At 48.2% G+C, this 17,217-nt stretch overlaps 1 protein-coding gene across 8 annotated transcripts in view; it reads right to left on the bottom strand.

Moving 5' to 3' along the window:
* The window catches only part of CALD1 (caldesmon 1), a 255,486-nt gene that overhangs the window by 166,405 nt on the left and 71,864 nt on the right, over positions 1–17,217 (bottom strand). For 7 of the 8 annotated variants that reach the window (XR_012801944.1, XM_075603039.1, XM_075603037.1 and 4 more), the window contains exon 3: positions 4,518–4,633. The exons of the other annotated variant lie outside the window; for it this stretch is intronic. The gene's annotated coding sequence lies outside the window, so the exon portion shown is untranslated. The remainder of the gene's footprint in view (positions 1–4,517; positions 4,634–17,217) is intronic. 8 annotated transcript variants of the gene reach the window in all.

Below are 17,217 nucleotides of genomic sequence, written 5' to 3' on the forward strand. Positions count from 1 at the left end.
GTGTGATAACAGTATAGGAATGCTAGTTACATTGTGTGATAACAGTATGGGAATGCTAGTTACATTCTGTGATAACAGTATGGGAATGCTAGTTACATTGTGTGATAACAGTATGGGAATGCTAGTTACATTGTGTGATAACAGTATGGGAATGCTAGTTACATTGTGTGATAACAGTATGGGAATGCTAGTTACACTGTGTGATAACAGTATGGGAATGCTAGTTACACTGTGTGATAACAGTATGGGAATGCTAGTTACATTGTGTGATAACAGTATGGGAATGCTAGTTGCATTGTGTGATAACAGTATGGGAATGCTAGTTACATTGTGTGATAACAGTATGGGAATGCTAGTTACATTGTGTGATAACAGTATGGGAATGCTAGTTACATTGTGTGATAACAGTATGGGAATGCTAGTTACATTGTGTGATAAATGTATAGGAATGCTAGTTACAGTGTGTGATAACAGTATGGGAATGCTAGTTACATTGTGTGATAACAGTATGGGAATGCTAGTTACACTGTGTGATAACAGTATGGGAATGCTAGTTACACTGTGTGATAACAGTATGGGAATGCTAGTTACATTGTGTGATAACAGTATGGGAATGCTAGTTACAGTGTGCGATAACAGTATAGTAATGCTAGTTACATTGTGTGATAACAGTATGGGAATGCTAGTTACATTGTGTGATAACAGTATGGGAATGCTAGTTACAGTGTGCGATAACAGTATAGTAATGCTAGTTACATTCTGTGATAACAGTATGGGAATGCTAGTTACATTGTGTGATAACAGTATAGGAATGCTAGTTACATTGTGTGATAACAGTATGGGAATGCTAGTTACATTGTGTGATAACAGTATGGGAATGCTAGTTACATTGTGTGATAACAGTATGGGAATGCTAGTTACATTGTGTGATAACAGTATGGGAATGCTAGTTACATTGTGTGATAACAGTATGGGAATGCTAGTTACATTGTGTGATAACAGTATGGGAATGCTAGTTACATTGTGTGATAACAGTATGGGAATGCTAGTTACATTGTGTGATAACAGTATGGGAATGCTAGTTACAGTGTGTGATAACAGTATGGGAATGCTAGTTACAGTGTGTGATAACAGTATGGGAATGCTAGTTACACTGTGTGATAACAGTATGGGAATGCTAGTTATATTGTGTGATAACAGTATGGGAATGCTAGTTACACTGTGTGATAACAGTATGGGAATGCTAGTTACATTGTGTGATAACAGTATGGGAATGCTAGTTACATTGTGTGATAACAGTATGGGAATGCTAATTACACTGTGAGATAACAGTATGGGAATGCTAGTTACATTGTGTGAAAACAGTATGGGAATGCTAGTTACATTGTGTGATAACAGTATGGGAATGCTAGTTACACTGTGTGATAACAGTATGGGAATGCTAGTTACACTGTGTGATAACAGTATGGGAATGCTAGTTACACTGTGTGATAACAGTATGGGAATGCTAGTTACAGTGTGTGATAACAGTATGGGAATGCTAGTTACATTGTGTGATAACAGTATGGGAATGCTAGTTACATTGTGTGATAACAGTATGGGAATGCTAGTTACAGTGTGTGATAACAGTATGGGAATGCTAGTTACATTGTGAGATAACAGTATGGGAATGCTAGTTACATTGTGTGATAACAGTATGGGAATGCTAGTTACACTGTGTGATAACAGTATGGGAATGCTAGTTACACTGTGTGATAACAGTATGGGAATGCTAGTTACACTGTGTGATAACAGTATGGGAATGCTAGTTACAGTGTGTGATAACAGTATGGGAATGCTAGTTACATTGTGTGATAACAGTATGGGAATGCTAGTTACATTGTGTGATAACAGTATAGGAATGCTAGTTACATTGTGTGATAACAGTATGGGAATGCTAGTTACATTCTGTGATAACAGTATGGGAATGCTAGTTACATTGTGTGATAACAGTATGGGAATGCTAGTTACATTGTGTGATAACAGTATGGGAATGCTAGTTACATTGTGTGATAACAGTATGGGAATGCTAGTTACACTGTGTGATAACAGTATGGGAATGCTAGTTACACTGTGTGATAACAGTATGGGAATGCTAGTTACATTGTGTGATAACAGTATGGGAATGCTAGTTGCATTGTGTGATAACAGTATGGGAATGCTAGTTACATTGTGTGATAACAGTATGGGAATGCTAGTTACATTGTGTGATAACAGTATGGGAATGCTAGTTACATTGTGTGATAACAGTATGGGAATGCTAGTTACATTGTGTGATAAATGTATAGGAATGCTAGTTACAGTGTGTGATAACAGTATGGGAATGCTAGTTACATTGTGTGATAACAGTATGGGAATGCTAGTTACACTGTGTGATAACAGTATGGGAATGCTAGTTACACTGTGTGATAACAGTATGGGAATGCTAGTTACATTGTGTGATAACAGTATGGGAATGCTAGTTACAGTGTGCGATAACAGTATAGTAATGCTAGTTACATTCTGTGATAACAGTATGGGAATGCTAGTTACATTGTGTGATAACAGTATAGGAATGCTAGTTACATTGTGTGATAACAGTATGGGAATGCTAGTTACATTGTGTGATAACAGTATGGGAATGCTAGTTACATTGTGTGATAACAGTATGGGAATGCTAGTAACATTGTGTGATAACAGTATGGGAATGCTAGTTACATTGTGTGATAACAGTATGGGAATGCTAGTTACATTGTGTGATAACAGTATGGGAATGCTAGTTACATTGTGTGATAACAGTATGGGAATGCTAGTTACATTGTGTGATAACAGTATGGGAATGCTAGTTACATTGTGTGATAACAGTATGGGAATGCTAGTTACATTGTTTGATAACAGTATGGGAATGCTAGTTACATTGTGTGATAACAGTATAGGAATGCTAGTTACATTGTGTGATAACAGTATGGGAATGCTAGTTACATTGTGTGATAACAGTATGGGAATGCTAGTTACATTGTGTGATAACAGTATGGGAATGCTAGTTACATTGTGTGATAACAGTATGGGAATGCTAGTTACATTGTGTGATAACAGTATGGGAATGCTAGTTACATTGTGTGATAACAGTATGGGAATGCTAGTTACATTGTGTGATAACAGTATGGGAATGCTAGTTACATTGTGTGATAACAGTATGGGAATGCTAGTTACAGTGTGTGATAACAGTATGGGAATGCTAGTTACACTGTGTGATAACAGTATGGGAATGCTAGTTACATTGTGTGATAACAGTATGGGAATGCTAGTTACATTGTGTGATAACAGTATGGGAATGCTAGTTACATTGTGTGATAACAGTATGGGAATGCTAGTTACATTGTGTGATAACAGTATGGGAATGCTAGTTACATTGTGTGATAACAGTATGGGAATGCTAGTTACATTGTGTGATAACAGTATGGGAATGCTAGTTACATTGTGTGATAACAGTATGGGAATGCTAGTTACATTGTGTGATAACAGTATGGGAATGCTAGTTACATTGTGTGATAACAGTATGGGAATGCTAGTTACAGTGTGTGATAACAGTATGGGAATGCTAGTTACAGTGTGAGATAACAGTATGGGAATGCTAGTTACATTGTGTGATAACAGTATAGGAATGCTAGTTACATTGTGTGATAACAGTATGGGAATGCTAGTTACATTGTGTGATAACAGTATAGGAATGCTAGTTACATTGTGTGATAACAGTATGGGAATGCTAGTTACACTGTGTGATAACAGTATGGGAATGCTAGTTACACTGTGTGATAACAGTATGGGAATGCTAGTTACACTGTGTGATAACAGTATGGGAATGCTAGTTACACTGTGAGATAACAGTATGGGAATGCTAGTTACACTGTGTGATAACAGTATGGGAATGCTAGGACGGCACCCTGTGCAGGTAACACATTTAAATCAGTTGAAGAAATCCAAATGAAATCAATTTCCCCCAACAAATCCTGCAATCAGCCCTGTACCTTACACCAGAGGTACACACACTTTTTATGTTGTGCTCCCACGCCCTCTTACCTGCTCTCCGGGAAAAAAAACTCTCTTTCTGCAATGTCACGGCGTCATGTGACGTTGTATTGTCATGTCACCAATTTACACTGCGTTGTTATTGCTACGTGTGGTCGCTCAGAAGATGCCGGAGGAGAAGCCAGAGAGAAGGTAAGAGGCAGTTACAGAGGCCACGCGCTCTCCCACGGCCTCTGTAAGTGCAGGGATCGGTTCGGAGCCCCCCATAGAAAGTGTTGCACCCCTTAGTTTGCACACCCCTGCCTTACTGTACATGTCTTTAGATCTTTTATTAATTCTTGGAATAAGTGTATTAAAGGGAGTGGTTTGCCATGTCCTGCTTAATAAGTAAAGGCCAAAGAAACACATCACAAAAAGCAGCAGCTGCCAACGGGAGATAACAGAAAGGTAAGGCCGGTAATCATACTCACAGGAAGGCGAGCGGAAGGCGAGCGGAAGGCGAGCGGAAGGCCCTGTGCCAGCTCTGGAAGCAGCAGCTGCTCAGCACTTCTATGTACGACCAGGATTCCAGACTAATACGTGAGTTCTGCAGGAAGAAATGAAGACAAACGTTAGCTGTGTTTTGTCCTTTTGCACATGGGAAGTAAGGATGCAGGATTGCACTGGTATATATGTCGTGTGTGTTTCACAGGTATTATAAAATCTTTTGATGGAAATGTCCAGGAGATTAAATGCATAATTTATCACAGAGAAAGTCTGGAGAAGTTTGTCATCACTTTTATATTTCATTTAAACATGGCTTCTTTTATTAAAGCATCAACCTTTCACAAAATTATTATCATTTTTTTAACCTTCGCTGCACCATTGTGTGTCCACGGGTGAGTATTCTTGCTGGTGGACACGCGTATTCAGTGATCGGAGGGGTCAGTGCGCTGTGGATCAGACGCATAGAGGCCTCCGGTTCAAATCAGTGTTAAAAATAAAATCGATTGCTGTTTTAAAGGAGCAAATCCCCCCTAACGAACCGGGTCCTTTACCTCACAGAACTGCTTGCTCGGAACCGGGTCCTTTACCTCACAGAACTGTTTGCTCGGAACCGGGTCCTTTACCTCACAGAACTGTTTGCTTGCTCGGAACCGGGTCCTTTACCTCACAGAACTGTTTGCTTGCTCGGAACCGGGTCCTTTACCTCACAGAACTGTTTGCTTGCTCGGAACCGGGTCCTTTACCTCACAGAACTGTTTGCTTGCTCAGAACCGGGTCCTTTACCTCACAGAACTGTTTGCTCGGAACCGGGTCCTTTACCTCACAGAACTGTTTGCTCGGAACCGGTTCCTTTACCTCACAGAACTGTTTGCTCGGAACCGGGTTCTTTACCTCACAGAACTGTTTGCTCGGAACCGGTTCCTTTACCTCACAGAACTGTTTGCTCGGAACCGGTTCCTTTACCTCACAGAACTGTTTGCTCGGAACCGGGTTCTTTACCTCACAGAACTGTTTGCTTGCTCGGAACCGGGTCCTTTACCTCACAGAACTGTTTGCTTGCTCGGAACCGGGTCCTTTACCTCACAGAACTGTTTGCTTGGAACCGGGTCCTTTACCTCACAGAACTGTTTGCTTGGAACCCGGGTCCTTTACCTCACAGAACTGTTTGCTTGGAACCCGGGTCCTTTACCTCACAGAACTGTTTGCTTGGAACCGGGTTCTTTACCTCACAGAACTGTTTGCTCGGAACCGGTTCCTTTACCTCACAGAACTGTTTGCTCGGAACCGGTTCCTTTACCTCACAGAACTGTTTGCTCGGAACCGGGTTCTTTACCTCACAGAACTGTTTGCTTGCTCGGAACCGGGTCCTTTACCTCACAGAACTGTTTGCTTGCTCGGAACCGGGTCCTTTACCTCACAGAACTGTTTGCTTGGAACCGGGTCCTTTACCTCACAGAACTGTTTGCTCGGAACCCGGGTCCTTTACCTCACAGAACTGTTTGCTCGGAACCCGGGTCCTTTACCTCACAGAACTGTTTGCTCGGAACCCGGGTCCTTTACCTCACAGAACTGTTTGCTTGCTCGGAACCGGGTCCTTTACCTCACAGAACTGTTTGCTTGCTCGGAACCGGGTCCTTTACCTCACAGAACTGTTTGCTTGCTCGGAACCGGGTCCTTTACCTCACAGAACTGTTTGCTTGCTCAGAACCGGGTCCTTTACCTCACAGAACTGTTTGCTTGCTCGGAACCGGGTCCTTTACCTCACAGAACTGTTTGCTTGCTTGGAACCGGGTCCTTTACCTCACAGAACTGTTTGCTTGCTCAGAACCGGGTCCTTTACCTCACAGAACTGTTTGCTTGGAACCCGGGTCCTTTACCTCACAGAACTGTTTGCTTGCTCGGAACCGGGTCCTTTACCTCACAGAACTGTTTGCTTGCTCGGAACCGGGTCCTTTACCTCACAGAACTGTTTGCTTGCTCGGAACCGGGTCCTTTACCTCACAGAACTGTTTGCTTGCTCGGAACCGGGTCCTTTACCTCACAGAACTGTTTGCTTGCTTGGAACCGGGTCCTTTACCTCCAGAACTGAATCGAGCAGCTGAGGAAGAAAATCCGGAGCAACAACGAAAAGCACCCAGATGAACAGATGTGAAAAATGGCTTTATTGGGACATGCAGAAGACACGTGTGGGACATGCAGAAGACACGTGTGGGACATGCAGAAGACACGTGTGGGACATGCAGAAGACACGTGTGGGACATGCAGAAGACACGTGTGGGACATGCAGAAGACACGCGTGGGACATGCAGAAGACACGCGTGGGACATGCAGAAGACACGCGTGGGACATGCAGAAGACACGCGTGGGAGGTTTTCCGTGGAGATTACTGTCTTCTGCATCTGGGTGCTGTTCAATGCCAATGCTTTTCGTTGTTGCTCCGGATTGTCTTCCTCCGCTGCTCCATTGCGGCCCAGGAGGACCGACCGTGGGAGTATAGGAGTCCGCACCGCCGATGGAAGCGAGACGCCGCGTGTACCGCTGCTACGCCATCAACTGCACTGCTGATCTGGAGGTTCATACCGTACCTCGAGAACCTTACCTAAGTGCTAGGCCAAGGACTCCTGACTACCCATCCCCTCACGGCAAGCTAACATAGAAGATAAGACTCTTTGCCATCATACTCCAGAGCGCACAACAGTATACATATGCACCTCCAGAACTGAACCCCAATTTTTTCCTCTCTACAGCCCCTGTTTCCTGAGATACTAACTGGTGAAGTTACCCGTAATATTTCCTAGTATTAAAGGGGATTTAAATGGCCATCCAATAGGAAGCCACAACTGATGATGTTGCAGCTTCCTATTGGGCCAAGATGTGGCTGCCATTTTGTTTCCCCTGAGGGAGATTTAAACCTGGTATTTTCCCTGAGAAGTATCTCTGGAACTAGGGGGTCCCTGAAGCTGATAATAAGAGGGGTGTTTTCCTGGGGGGGAGGGGGGGTCTGGTTCTCACCCTGTAAAAAACGAGGGCTGAGGAAATAAAAGAAAAGGAGGAGCTTCCCCTTTAACCATTTCAGTGCCAGAGGGTCGTGCCACCTCCGTGGCCACTGACCCTCTGTTACTTCCTGACCACGTGACTGCTCTTCGGAGTAATCACATGATCCGTTCTGAGTTCCAGCTGTTGGGTGACGGGCAGGGGGCCCCCTCTTTCTGTGTGGTGCGCTCAGCAAAGGGTGATGTCTCCACATAGCGTGGCACTTTTCTCGACGTTCACCGTACGCCATTAGGGCACTGAAGGGGTTAATAAACGTTTCTTTATTTCCTTTTCCACACATGTTACATTTAACGCGCGATGTATGTGTTTTAACCAACAAAATAATTGTGGTTTTGAAATAAGTTTTTGAGAACCCCACGCGCTTCGTCTTCACATCCTCCCGCTACAGAATCACCTGGAATATTTGTAGTAAAACCTTTAAAACCGCTCAGCGGAATAGCAGAATATTAGCCGTGTCCCCCCCCCCCCCCCCCAGGTGGGTTGGTTAACGGTATCTTCACGCCTCTTGTTAAGAGTGGAAAGTACAGTACAGTGACTAGCACATAGCACATGGCAATTACCGTGAATTGTATAGACCAGGGGCCACCAACAGGTCAGGTTTTCAGGATATCCTAAAAACCTGACCTGTTAGTGGCCCGTGAGTTGCCCCCCCACCCACGCAGAAGACGGCGTGGAAGGCATCTCACGGCATAGCCTTGCTTACTAAACATTGGCCATAGTCTTTGCTGTTATTAGTAGTGATTGGAAATAAATACGTGAGAGAAACGTGGGAGTTTTATTTTCCGCGGATCAATTTAATACGAAAAATGTAACAGATTCAAACAGAGGAATCCAAACAGTGTCTTCTCTCCGTGTGACAGATCCCCTTATAACAGATTAAACGTGGCTGCACGGGGATAAACGTGGTTGCACAGGGATAAACGGGGATAAACGTGGCTGCACAGGGATAAACGGGGATAAACGTGGCTGCACAGGGATAAACGTGGCTGCATAGGGATAAACGTGGATGCACGGGGATAAACGTGCTGCACGGGGATGAAGGGGGATAAACGTGGATGCACTGGGGTGAAGGGGGATAAACGTGGATGCACGGGAATAAAGGTGGCTACACGTGGATAAACGGGGATGAACGGGGATGAACGTGGATGCACGGGGGTGAAGGGAGATTAACGTGGATGCACGGGGATAAACATGGATGCACGGGGTGAAGGGGGATAAACGTGGAGGCACGGGGATAAACGTGGATGCACAGAGGTAAAGGGGGATAAACAGGGATGCACGGGGATAAATGTGGATGCACGGGGGTGAAGGGGGATAAACGTGGAGGCACGGGGATGAACAGGGATAAACGTGGATGTACGGGGTTGAAGGGGGATAAACGTGGATGCACTGGGATGAACAGGGATAAACGTGGATGCACAGGGATAAACGTGGATGCACGGGGGTGAAGGGGATAAACGTGGATGCACAGGGATGAACAGGGATAAACAGGGATAAACGTGGATGCACGGGGCTGAAGGGGGTAAACGTGGATGCACGTAGATAAACGTGGATGCACGGGGGTGAACAGGGATAAACGTGGATGCACGGGGATGAACGTGGATGCACGGGGATACACGTGGATGTACGGGGATAAACGTGGATGTACGGGGATAAACGTGGATGCACTGGGATAAACGTGGAGGTACGGGGTTGAAGGGGGATAAACGTGGATGCACAGGGATAAACGTGGATGCACGGGGGTGAACGGGGATAAACGTGGATGCACTGGGATGAACGGGGATAAACGTGGATGCACGGGGCGAAGGGGGATAAACGTGGATGCACGTAGATAAACGTGGATGCACGGGGGTGAACGGGGATAAACGTGGATGCACTGGGATGAACGGGGATAAACGTGGATGCACGGGGCGAAGGGGGGGAAACGTGGATGCACGTAGATAAACGTGGATGCACGGGGTGAACGGGGATAAATGTAGATGCACGGGGATGAACGTGGATGCACGGGGATACACGGGGATACATGTGGATGCACTGGGATAAACGTGGATGCACGGGGATAAACGTGGATGCACGGGGATAAACGTGGAGGTACGGGGTTGAAGGGGGATAAACGTGGATGCACAGGGATAAACGTGGATGCACGGGGGTGAACGGGGATAAACGTGGATGCACTGGGATGAACGGGGATAAACGTGGATGCACGGGGGCGAAGGGGGATAAACGTGGATGCACGGGGATGAACAGGGATAAACAGGGATAAACGTGGATGCACGGGGTTGAGGGGGGATAAACGTGGATGCACGTAGATAAACGTGGATGCACGGGGGTGAACGGGGATAAACGTGGATGCACGGGGATGAACGTGGATGCACGGGGATACACGGGAATAAACATGGATGCACGGGGATAAACGTGGATGTGCGGGGATAAACGTGGATGCAGGGGGATAAACGTGGATGCACGGGGTTAAACGTGGAGGTACGGGGTTGAAGGGGGGTAAACGTGGATGCACAGGGATAAACGTGGATGCACGGGGGTGAACGGGGATAAACGTGGATGCACGGGGATGAACGGGGATAAACCTGGATGCACGGGGCGAAGGGGGATAAACGTGGATGCACGGGGATAAACATGGATGCACGGGGATGAACAGGGATAAACAGGGATAAACGTGGATGCACGGGGGTGAACTGGGATAAACGTAGATGCACGGGGATGAACGTGGATATACGTGGATGCACGTGGATGAACGTGGATGCACAGGGATAAATGTGGATGCACGGGGATGAACGTGGATGCACAGGGATAAATGTGGATGCACGGGGATGAATGGAGATGAACGTGGATGCACGGGATGAACGTGGATGCACAGGGCTAAATGTGGATGCACGGGGATGAACGTGGATGCACGTGGATATACGTGGATGCACGTGGATGAACGTGGATGCACAGGGATAAATGTGGATGCACGGGGATGAACGTGGATGCTTTTGGATAAATGTGGATGCACGGGGATGAACGTGGATGCACGGGGATGAACGTGGATGCACGGGGATAAACGTGGATGCACGGAGATGAACGGGGATGAACGTGGATGCACGGGAATGAACGTGGATGCACAGGGATAAATGTGGATGCACGGGGATGAACGTGGATGCACGGGGATGAACGTGGATGCACGGGGATGAACGTGGATGCACAGGGATAAATGTGGATGCACAGGGATGAACGTGGATGCACGGGGATGAATGTGGATGCACGGGGGTGAACGGGGATGAACGTGGATGCACGGGAATGAACGTGGATGCACAGGGATTAATGTGGATGCACGGGGATGAACGTGGATGCACAGGGATAAATGTGGATGCACGGGGATGAATGGAGATGAACGTGGATGCACGGGATGAACGTGGATGCACAGGGCTAAATGTGGATGCACGGGGATGAACGTGGATGCACGTGGATATACGTGGATGCACGTGGATGAACGTGGATGCACAGGGATAAATGTGGATGCACGGGGATGAACGTGGATGCCTTTGGATAAATGTGGATGCACGGGGATGAACGTGGATGCACGGGGATGAACGTGGATGCACGGGGGTGAACGGGGATAAACGTGGATGCACGGAGATGAACGGGGATGAACGTGGATGCACGGGAATGAACGTGGATGCACAGGGATAAATGTGGATGCACGGGGATGAACGTGGATGCACGGGGATGAACGTGGATGCACGGGGATGAACGTGGATGCACAGGGATAAATGTGGATGCACAGGGATGAACGTGGATGCACGGGGATGAACGTGGATGCACAGGGATAAATGTGGATGCACGGGGATGAACGTGGATGCACGTGGATGAACGGGGATAAACGTGGATGCACGGGGATGCAGAATAAACAGACATTTTTAAGCCGACCAGAGAAAATGATTAAGAGGATTATTTTGATAAAATAAATAGGTTACAGCATTAGATCTTCCAGAAGACTTGTTGCATCGTGCAATGTGCAATCTTCAATAAGGGGGGAAAAGATAAAACAATTCCATGTATCACAAGACTAAACATGCCGTATTGTGCTTGGAAACCGGCCAACTCTTGTTTTGTTTCTAAGAAGCTATTATCGCATTGTCTCCTTGTGCCAAAATCAACAAATTAGGCACATATCGGAGAGCTTGAAGTATATTAAACCAGAGAAAGGAAGCAGAATAAATGCATCCTATTAGAAGTTACATGGAAGCTCACTCACAAACGTTAGCTACTTCAATTCTAAGCCTCGTTTGTAAATCAATAAATATTTTCTTAAATCAATTTAATTCCTGACATTAATTAACTTTTCAGTGTTGCCCATTAAATGTACATTATTGTGACTGGAAACTTCAAAGGGTCTTATAACGTTTCAGTTATCATACTAAAAATAACAATAATAATCCGTAAAAACAACAGGACCACAGAGACAGACCCTATAGACAGAGCCTATAGACAGACCCTATATTGACCCCCAAATGACATCTTCAACAAAATAGACCTTGGGGCTGGGCACTAAGCTGGCAAGAAATCCAAGATCACTTCCAATCGTCTGTAATCCTTTCACGATACGGAGCCGAACAGATGGAAAGGTCTAAAGAAGAAACATCAAAGCTGCAATACCCCTTTAGTTCTTTGTTTTACTGGGTGGGGACCGGGAATCCCCAGAACACAGGGGTGGGCAAACAGTGGGAAACTTAGGAGCCAGCTAGAATTTTTAGGAGCCAAAACTTTTGTGGTGGTAAGAGGGTGGCTATTCTGGCAACACTTAACCGGCAGCCTTGTATGTCAGAGTGTGTGCGACAGTGTGTATCTGCAGCGCGCACACACACACACACAGACACACACAGACACACACACAGCGAAACCCCTTCCTCTGACAATGAACTCATTGAGAGCAGGGGGTGGGCACAGTTCCCTGCAGCTCTCACTTCGCTCTTGCCCCCCTGTCCCCTCGCTCCTGCCCCCCTGTCCCCTTGCTTCTGCCCCCTGTCCCCTCACTCCCCTCCCCATCCCCTCGACCTCTCTTGCTTTTGCCCCCCTTTGCACACCTGTCCTCCTCCTCCTGCCCCCTTTTGCCCACCTGTCCTCTTGCTTATACCCCCCTTTGCACACCTGTCCTCTTGCTTCTACCCCCTTTGCCCACCTGTCCTCTTGCTCCTGCCCCCCTTTGCACACCTGTCCTCTTGCTCCTACCCCCCTTTGCACACCTGTCCTCTTGCTCCTACCCCCCCTTTGCACACCTGTCCTCTTGCTCCTGCCTCCCTTTGCACACCTGTCCTCTTGCTCCTACCCCCCTTTGCACACCTGTCCTCTTGCTCCTACCCCCCTTTGCACACTTGTCCTCTTGCACCTACCCCCCCTTGGGACACCTGTCCTCTTGCTCCTACCCCCCCTTTGCACACCTATCTTCTTGCTGCTGCCCCCCTTTGCACACCTGTCCTCTTGCTCCTACCCCCCTTTGCACACCTGTCCTCTTGCTCCTGCCCCCCTTTGCACACCTATCCTCTTGCTGCTGCCCCCCATTGCACTCTTGTCCTCTTGCTTCTGCCCCCCCCCCTTATGCATCTGTTCTGTTGATCCCGCATGTCCCACTTTATTGCTATTGTGGACTTTATTGGGGTTATTTGTACCCTTGTGATGCAAATATTCATTTGGTTAAAGATCCGCATATATTTTTCATTTATATTGTTATACCATTTATTTACGTTTGCTGATTGCTACGCACAGTAAGTTATTGCCCTTTGAATAAAATCACTGATTCACATTTTTACCTTTACTTCACATTTGTATTTTGTTTTATATACACACCTAATATTATTCACTTGGCGCAATCAGATACAGTTTTCTAGTGAGATTATATATTCCCATGCTGTGCTTAAAAGCTGTGTGAACAGCGAGCATTAGCTTTTATGAGTTCCATGTAAAAATGGATTTCAGTCACAAGGTGACACGGTGTGCTCATTTGCATGTCATTTCCCAGAATCCCTTGCTGCAGTGGGAGCACTGTATGCTGGGTGATAATGGTGAAAGGCAGGGTTGCAGACCTGTCTAAGACATGTGAGCACTGCGTATTTAGTGCCTTGTATTTACATATTAATACTATTCCCACAGATCTGGCTTGTGATCACAAAGAATCACCCAGAATCACCATGGGGGGGGACACAAATATAAAAAAACCAGGAGCCAAACAGAATTTTTTGGAGCCAGTGAGGGTGTGAGGCGGGTGCACAAACCACTCTTTTCTCCCCCCACCCCTCACCCCCCCATATCCCTTGGTGGTGGCTGTGTGTGTCAGAGTGTGTATCTATGACCCACTGACGGGCACACAAACACAGGCACACAGACACGGGCACACAGGCACACAGACACGGGCACACAGACACGGGCACACAGACACGGGCACACAGGCACACAGACACAGGCACACAGACACAGGCACACAGACACGGGCACACAGACACGGGCACACAGACACACAGACACACAGACACACAGACACGGGCACACAGGCACACAGACACACAGACACGGGCACACAGGCACACAGGCACACAGGCACACAGGCACACAGGCACACAGACACGGGCACACAGACACGGGCACAGGCACACAGGCACACAGACACACAGACACGGGCACACAGGCACACAGGCACAGGCACACAGGCACACAGACACACAGACACACAGACACGGGCACACAGACACGGGCACACAGGCACACAGACACGGGCACACAGGCACACAGGCACACAGGCACACAGACACACAGGCACACAGACACACAGGCACACACGCACACAGGCATGAGCACACAGACACGGGCACACAGACACACAGGCACACAGGCACACACGCACACAGGCATGAGCACACAGACACTGGCACACAGACACAGGCACACAGGCACACACGCACACAGGCACGAGCACACAGGCATGGGCACACACACACAGGCACACACGCACACTCCCCCCACAAGTTTGCTCCCCTGGCAGAAATGAGATAAGGGTGGGCAGTCACGGGGCATCCCGCCCCCCTCCCCCTCACACCGTGTCCCAGCCCCCGCCAGGCTAAGGCCTCATCCAGGATGACGCTCAGCACGATGAAACACATTGCTACAATGTGTTTGTCCAGCGTGAGCGCACGCCTGCGCATGCCCGTGAGCGCACGGCGCTCCGCTGCTTGCAGAGTGAAACACATTTGATTCTGCCGCTCGCTTGCGCGTCACGTGTGCGGTTCGCCCAATAAGGGTGAACCAGCTCTGTGACGTCATGGCCACACCCCCAACATATGCAATTAGCAGGACACAAATCGCCCAAGCAAAATGAGCGCCTTACGTCACAGAGCGCAAGCGCGCCACATTCACCCTGGCCGCAGCCTAAGGGGCACTGTGCTGTAAGTCACCACCGCTATCAGCAACCTACCTCACTTTGCCCTCACATCGCAGGGTAGATGGCGCTGTTGCCCTGCACCGCCGCAGAGCAGCCAGGATGACATTTTTAGGTTCCTGATCCATCCCTGATAAAGGCTATTTCTAGAGACAGATATGGGCTAAACGGGGCGGCCCTTTCATCGCAACGTGGGATTGGTTACTGGGCTCTGTTGCCCGTAGCCGAGCTTCAGAAACCAATGTAGGCAATGAGTTAAATACTCTAGTAACAAGATATTTGGGAATTTTTCAACTGGGCCATTTAGCCAATGACTGAAGGGAAATGAGCTGTTCCCAAGAGGCCGTATCTTCAGAAAGGGATTACACGTCATACAGCAAACGAAGCAACGCCGCCCGTTTATACAAACAAACATACAAAAATACGGATTTACATTCTGTTTTGGGGATCAATGTTTGCAAAAAGAAGGCACTCTGGGTAAATCGTGTCAGAATTGTTATTTAAAACACATTGCAATATTTACGTCCCTTTATTTTATGCCAGCCGCCGGTTCTGCGCAGATTAACACAATGATATGAAGCATAAAATATATATATATTTTGATAAAACTGCATGAACAATTACGACTAGGACCATTAGTGTGTAAACCAGGTGTCAAAGTTCAATTACTGCGGTAATCTTGCAATAAAAAAAGAATCACCAACTACTATATATATATATATAATTTTTTTTCACTAGAACTGAGCAATTGGGGGAGGGGGCAGGAATACTGGGTGTTGCGCAGTTTTCTGTTCCGCGGGGCCCCTCCCGGCGCCAGAACCGACTCTGCTTGTAGGACAATGAAAACAATTATATTTCAGGAACCAGGGCAGAGCCCTATATATTGGGGAACCACGGTTCCGCTCCGTGGGGGGTCCCTGAAATGGAGTACCACGGTTCAGCTCTGTGGGGGGGTTCCTGTATTGGAGTATCACGGTTCAGCTCCCTGGGGGGGGTCCCTGCATTGGAGTACCACGGTTCAGCTCCCTGGGGGGTCCCTGTATTGGAGTACCACGGTTCAGCTCCCTGGGGGGGGGTCCCTGCATTGGAGTACCACGGTTCAGCTCCCTGGGGTGTCCCTGTATTGGAGTACCACGGTTCCGCTCCCGGGCGGGTCCCTGAAATGGAGTACCACGGTTCAGCTCTGTGGGGGGGTTCCTGTTTTGGCGTACCACGGTTCCGCTACCTGGGGGGTCCCTGTATTGGAGTACCACGGTTCCGCTACCTGGGGGGTCCCTGCATTTTAGTACCACGGTTCCTCTCCCTGGGGGAGTCCCTGTATTGGAGTACCACGGTTCAGCTCCCTGGGGGGGTCCCTGTATTGGAGAACCACGGTTCCCCTCCCTTGGGGGGTCCCTGCATTTTAGTACCACGGTTCAGCTCCCAGGCGGGTCCCTGTATTGGAGAACCACGGATCCTCTCCCTGGGGGGGTCCCTGTATTGGAGTACCACGGTTCCTCTTTCTGGGGGGTCCCTGTATTGGAGTACCACGGTTCAGCTCCCGGGTGGGTCCCTGTATTGGAGAACCACGGATCCTCTCCCTGGGGGGGTCCCTGTATTGGAGTACCACGGTTCCTCTTTCTGGGGGGTCCCTGTATTGGAGTACCACGGTTCAGCTCCCGGGTGGGTCCCTGTATTGGAGTACCACAGTTCAGCTCCCGGGTGGGTTCCTGTATTGGAGTACCACGGTTCAGCTCCCTGGGGGTCCCTGTACTGGAGTAGCACGGATCTTCTCCCTGGGGGTCCCTGTATTGGAGTAGCACGGATCCTCTCCCTGGGGGTCCCTGTATTGGAGTACCACGGTTCCGCTCCCTGGGGGTCCCTGTATTGGAGTACCACGGTTCAGCTCCTGGGTGGGTCCCTGTATTGGAGTAGCACGGATCCTCTCCCTGGGGGTCCCTGTATTGGAGTACCACGGTTCCGCTCCTAGGCGGGTCCCTGTATTGGAGTACCACGGTTCCGCTCCGTGGGGGGTCCCTGAAATGGAGTACCACGGTTCAGCTCTGTGGGGGGGTTCCTGTATTGGAGTACCACGGTTCAGCTCTGTGGGGGGGTTCCTGTATTGGAGTACCACGGTTCAGCTCCCTGGGGGGGTCCCTGCATTGGAGTACCACGGTTCAGCTCCCTGGGGGGTCCCTGTATTGGAGTACCACGGTTCAGCTCCC

The sequence above is a fragment of the Ascaphus truei genome, chromosome 5 (genome assembly GCF_040206685.1).
Source record: "Ascaphus truei isolate aAscTru1 chromosome 5, aAscTru1.hap1, whole genome shotgun sequence".
NCBI lineage: Eukaryota > Metazoa > Chordata > Amphibia > Anura > Ascaphidae > Ascaphus > Ascaphus truei.